The sequence below is a fragment of the Spea bombifrons genome, chromosome 7 (genome assembly GCF_027358695.1).
Source record: "Spea bombifrons isolate aSpeBom1 chromosome 7, aSpeBom1.2.pri, whole genome shotgun sequence".
Taxonomy (NCBI): Eukaryota; Metazoa; Chordata; class Amphibia; order Anura; family Pelobatidae; genus Spea; species Spea bombifrons.
This window is the reverse complement of record NC_071093.1, coordinates 23,540,638-23,547,495: the sequence shown is the minus strand read 5'-3', so window position 1 is coordinate 23,547,495 and position 6,858 is coordinate 23,540,638.

Here is a 6,858-nt window from a genome sequence, read left to right as displayed (position 1 = left end):
AGTATTCTAGCTAAATGATCACTGTGGTAGCCAATGTTACCACAGTGATCATATAGCTATGAAAAGTCACATTCCCTTTAAAAATGGCCGATACAAAATTTTAATCCCATGATCCCAGGGAGGCAATTTTTGAAACACAGGTTTTGATATTAGCGTTTAGAATAATAAAATTCCAAACTAGTTTTTATTGAGTCGGAAGTGAAAAAATACACTTTCCCATTTTTGGCTTTATTTTGCAAACCTAATGAGACACACACATATGATTAAATGGTTTATTTGGAATCTCCTGGGTGTGCTGAAAAAAACAATATATGGTTTGTATAGTTTATTCCCAAGAAATTTACTTTTAAACACGTTTAAAAGCGTTAAACGTGAGCTGCAGCAAAATGCTCAAAATTGCCTTAGTACCAGGCAGTGGCGACTCTAGAAACAATATATAGGGGGGGGGGCACACAAGATACCAATATATATACTGACGAAAGTAATGTGCTATGGAATGATACTTTTGTTATTGGACAATACAATACTTGATCATTCAACATGGGAAGCCTGAAGCCACAATTTAGTATGACTAATCCTTGAAATAAATATTATAGAGTAAACAACAAGATACCTTAACTTTTCCACTAAATGATTTCAGGGCCTAATATTAGACCCTGCTGCCGATATATATATATATACAGTGGGGCAAAAAAGTATTTAGTCAGCCACCAATTGTGCAAGTTCTCCCACTTAAAAAGATGAGAGAGGCCTGTCATTTTCACCATAGTACAGGAAATCACATTGAAGAATTTGTAATGAATTCATTGGTAAATTCCTAGGTAAAATAAGTATTTGGTCACCTACAAACAAGTAAGATATCTGGCTCTCACAGACCTGTAAAATCTTCTTGAACCCCTTCGTTCCCCTATAGACGTACCGGGACGTCCAAAAAACGCCCACAAAGAAACCCCTATGGACGTCCCTGACGCTGCACGGGAGACCAGGCTGTCGTTTGACAGCCTGGACTCCCCACTGACAGCAGAAGCCGGCTTTGCCGGCTTTCTGCTGTCCGATCGCCTGTAACAGCTTCCGGCATGAAAGCCGGTAAGCTGTTACCGGTAAACTGCCCGATCGCGCAGTTTCAAAGGCGCGATCGCGCATTCCCTTCCGGGTTGCGTCACTGCTGACGTAACCCGGAAGGTCATCGGAGGACAGGATATCCCCTGCGGGGATATCCTGCCCTCCGATGAGGCACAAAGACGCTACGATCTCTATGCAGGTCTGTGAGGACCTGCATAGAGATCACAGTGTGATCGGTGCAGGGGGATCGCGGGGAGGGGAGTGAGAGACCATCTCTCTCACTCCCCCTCCCGTCCTGAAACAGAAAAGCTGAAAAAAAAAAACGGTTAGTGATTTAAAAAATAATATTAAAAAAATCATTAAAATAATAATATAAATAATACTAAAAAAATTATAATGTGAGCTGTGATGTCACTGTGACATCACTGGCATGTTCAGGAGGTCCCTAGGAGGACCTCTTACCATTACTGTGTAAAAAAAAAAATATAAAAAATACAAAAAAATGTAAAAAAATTAAAAAAAAATATATAAAAAAAGATAATGAAAAAAATTCTTAAAAAAACCTTACATCCCATTGCCCTAGCATAACATCTAGCCATGTAATACCCTCCTGCCCCCGTGCACAACCCCCAAAGCGGTTAAGCCATAGGCATAAAAATTATACAAAATTGTACACCTAATAGTATGCTCCCTGGTGCTGGGAAAGTCTGGAAAATCTATATAAATTAGGTATTTCCGAAATCAGGACACCTGAATTGATAAACTTGGAGGGGATTTTCCATCACTTTACCTAATTTTGTGAGTATTCAGAGGGAAAATGTAAAAAAAAATTAGTTTATTTTTCTAATCTTCGCTAGTTTTTACTAAATTTCTCATTCTAAATTTTCAGCTAATCATCCAACTATGGTATCAAACGAAAGCTCTATCTCTCCTTGAAAAAACAATATATAGTTTACATGGGTACACTATTCACAGGAACAGAGAATAATCGCTAAACCGACATACCCCAAAAATGGCAAAATTGCTCTGGGCTTTGAGGTACCAAAAACCCCTGGGATTGAAGGGGTTAAGAGTCTCCTCTGTCTTCCGTTACCTGTATTAATGGCACCTGTTTGAACTTGTTATCAGTATAAGACACCTGTCCACAACCTCAAACAGTCACACTCCAAACCCCACTATGGCCAAGACCAAAGAGCTGTCGAAGGACACCAGAAACAAAATTGTAGACCTGCACCAGGCTGGGAAGACTGAATCTGCAATAGGCAAGCAGCTTGGTGTGACGAAATCAACTGTGGGAGCAATTATTCAAAAATGGAAGACATACAGGACCACTGATAATCTCCCTCGATCTGGGGCAAGAGCTCACCTCGTGGCGTCAAAATTATCACAGGAACGGTGAGCAAAAATCCCAGAACCACACGGGGGGACCTAGTGAATGACCTGCAGAGAGCTGGGACCAAAGTAACAAAGGCTACCATCAGTAACACCCTACGCTGCCAGGGACTCAAATCATGCAGTGCCAGACGTGTCCCCCTGCTTAAGCCAGTACATGTCCGGGCCCGTCTGAAGTTTGCTAGAGAGCATTTGGATGATCCAGAAGAGAATTGGGCGAATGTCATATGGTCAGATGAAACCAAGGTAGAACTTTTTGGTAGAAACTCAACGCATCGTGTTTGGAGGAGAAAGAATGCTGAATTGCATCCAAAGAACACCATACCTACGGTGAAGCATGGGGCTGGAAACATCATGCTTTGGGCTGTTTTTCTGCAAAGGGACCAGGACGACTGATCCGTGTAAAGGAAAGAACGAATGGGGCCATGTATCGTGAGATTTTGAGTGAAAACCTCCTTCCATCAGCAAGGGCATTGAAGATGCCACGTTTCGTGGCTGGGTCGTGGCTGGGTTTTTCAGCATGACAATGATCCCAAACACCAGTGGCGTCGCTACAGGGGGGCAATTGCCCCCCCTAGGATATTCCTTGCCCCCCCTGTTGCCCCCCCGCCGAAATTGGAGCCACCCAGGACAGTCCCCTTGACTGCTAACAACGGCATGGTGCCGTCGCTAGCAGTCACAGTCGGGTGCTAACGACGGCACCATGCCGTCACTAGCACTATCTTACCTTGATGGAGGTCTGTGGACCTCCATCACCACCTACCCCGGCGATCTGCCCCTCACACTGAAGGGCATCACCGGGGCCACACGATCTGGCCGGTGACGGCACGCGCAATGACGCGATGACGTCACCGCGCAACTTTATTAATAACTGACAATTGTCAGTTAAAGCGGTATGGGGGCATGCTGCTTAGATGCCTGTATCTGTAGCTACAGACCCCCAACATATACCATTGGAAAGGTAATTATCTCACCTTTCCAACGGTATATAGCTTGTAAAAGAATTTTAAAAAAACACGTTAAAAAAATGTCAAAAAAATGAGTTAAACATAAAGTAGTTAAACTTTAAAAAAAATAAAAAAGTTTCTAGCTAAATGATCACTGTGATAGGCAATGTTACCACAGCGATCATATAGCTATAAAAAGTCACATTCCCTTTTTAAAAATGGCCGATACTAATTTTTAATCCCATGATCCCTTTGATCATGGGGTTAAATTTAGCCAACGGTAGAGGGAGGCAATTTTTGAAATCCTGATGAACTGCAAATATTATTAAACTCAACCATTTAGCCTGTGCGGTACGTGAGTAACCATCTCATCCCTGCAGCGCCTTGCATTTTTACTGCAAAACTTATTTTTGCTGTAAAAGTGATTTTTTTTTTCTCCCTTTACCATCATTTCTTTGGGATTGTAAGGGGAAAGAATGGTGTGTGTGCTTATGTGAGTGAATGTATGGAAAGTATGGTGTGTGCTTCTGCGAGTGAATGGAGATATGAAAGGCGTGTGAATGATCAGTAATTAGGGTTGAAGCCTTGACGTGGCATTACTGCTCATGTAGGAAGTTAAATTATGGCACAAAAAGTACACATTTGCAAGAACTACACACTTTGGCGCATCAAATGAGGGGCTGTATGTGTTTCTAGTACAAACATGGAGTGCGCTAGACACAAATGAACATGTCACTATGGATAGAAAAAACATATTTTCTAGCCAAAGCGACATATTCCATCATTATTTGTGCACTCAACTTTTGTCCTAGAAATACATGTAACCCCTCATTTGAAGCTCCAAGGGGCGTAGTTTCTTAAAATGGATGAATTGTCTGAATGAGGGAGAGCATGAGTTAATGTGTTTGTGTGTATCATAGATGTATAATTGTGGAAGGGCAAAGATGGCACTAGCAGGATGTTTGAGCCTTGGGGACCGAGATGGCACAGGCCGGGTGTATATGGGACAAAGATGGCGAATGTTATGTGTGTAATCTGGGTGCTGGCCAGGTCCTATGTGGGCAGTGTGGACGCCAGGGCTTGCTTTGGGGTGTGCATCCTGTGATCTATGTCTGTAATTTAGGGGGTTTTAAATATACCATTAATGCTGTGTTTTTATGTGAATTCCAATTGATCTGTACCTGCAAAGCTGGGTTTCTATGTTATTCTGTAGATCCATATCTGCTATGCTATGTTTCCATACATTATTTATGTATACCTGCAAATACAGGGTTTGTATGTCTTGTTCAGTTGATTAATACCTGCAATGCTGTTTCCATGTATTTATTTGGTCTATACCTGTGATGCTACGTTTCATATATTATTATTGTATACCTGCAAATACAGGATTTGTATGTCTGATTCTGTTTACTTGATATATACCTTCAGTGCTGAGATCACAAGTGAATTTCAATTGATCTATACATGCAAAGCTGGGTTTGTGTGTTAATGTGTTGATCTATACCTGCTATCTGCAGCAGGGTCTAATATTTATATACATTTATATATATATCTGCCGCAGGTACTAATATTAGGCCCTGAAATCATTTAGTGGAAAAGTTAAGGTATTGTGTTGTTTAAAGGATTTCAAGGATTAGTCGTACTAAATTGTGGCTTCAGGCTTCCCATGTTGAATGATCAAGTATTGTATTGTCCAATAACAAAAGTATCATTCCATAGCACATTACTTTTGGCAATATATATATATATATATATATATATATGTGTGTTTTTTCAGTGGTATCATTTAATGGTGGAAATTATTAATGCCCCCCCCAGTTTGACTGTGGTATCTTGTGTGCCCCCCCTATATATTGTTTCTAGAGTCGCCACTGCCAAACACACCGCCCGGGCAACGAAGGAGTGGCTTCGTAAGAAGAATTTCAAGGTCCTGGAGTGGCCTAGCCAGTGTCCAGATATCAACCCCATAGAAAACCTTTGGAGGGAGTTGAAAGTCCGTGTTGCCCAGCGACTGCCCCAAAACATCACTGCTCTAGAGGAGATCTGCATGGAGGAATGGTCCAAAATACCAGCAACAGTGTGTGAAAACCTTGTGAAGACTTACAGAAAGCTTTTGACCTCTGTCATTGCCAACAAAGGGTATATAACAAAGTATTGATATGAACTATGAATACTTATTTTCCACCATAATTTGCAAATAAATTCTTTAAAAATCAGACAATGTGATTTATGGACTTTGTTGTCTCATTCTGTCTCTCATGGTTGAAGTGTACCTATGGTGAAAATTACAGGCCTCTCTCATCTTTGTAAGTGGGAGAACTTGCACCATTGGTGGCTGACTAAATACTTTTTTGCCCTACTGTAACTTGTGTGAGTTCAGTAAACGGGAAAGAAGAAAATTACAGCTAACACGAGCACCGCAGAAATGTTAAAACAGCCATTGTCACGGAGGGTACAAAAATAAAATCAGCCATTGTCACGAAGGGTTAAGTGAAGTGTTTTATTGAGTTCAATGTAGCAATGCCCCCCAAAGGGTATAAAAGGCCCTCTTGTTAATTATTCATTAAATAATAATCTCCTGTAACACTGTGTGACCCAGAGCTCCAGGCATACCTTGTACTTCAGATAGAAATGAATGTTGACTAGATTCCCTGATAATCTCATTTAGATACTGGTTAAACACAATGGGACCTGCAGTTCATATAGCAGCTGGCATGCCAGGGATTGTGGTGCCCCATAGTGTTCATGTAAACATTGGATTAGCCTGATGGGAGTTGTAGTTAATGGCACATCATGTGGCCTGGCTAGGATGGCTCTGTGGAAATTAACTACAACATTCTAATCTAGTATATGAACTGTATTAGCATGACAGGATTTGCAAACAAGAGTTATTAACAGGGTGCTCGGCTCCATCAAGGTTTATGCATGTAATATATATTTAATTACCGTGAACCTTGCCTATGTGCTTTTTTCAAAGATGCAAACATAATCATTTACTACATTCATAAAAAAAATTATTCTGAAACCACGGTCATAGAACTAAGCATTGGAGGGGCATGGGATAAGGGCAGGTAAGGATTCAATTACGATTTCTCAACAGGTGCCAGGTACCTTATTTTTTACAACGACATTAAAAGCCAAGAAGGGTTAGTAAAAATAAGACTAGGGAGGACATAAACAGATACGAGGTATGAGAGCAGAGAATAAAAAAAGAGCAGTGGTTGATGAAACATTATATGCCGTGAAGATAAATGGATTACAGACAATATGCAGCTTGTTTTAGACAGTTTACGATGATTTATTCATTTGAGCTGGTTTCTTGGTGTGTGCATATACTTGTCTTATACGCTGCATCTGTAATTTCATTTTTTTTTCTTCCCGCATTTTTCTAATTTTACTATATTTACCTCTACCACAACCGCTCATTTCTTTCCTCGCTGTCCTTTCCAAGCAAACT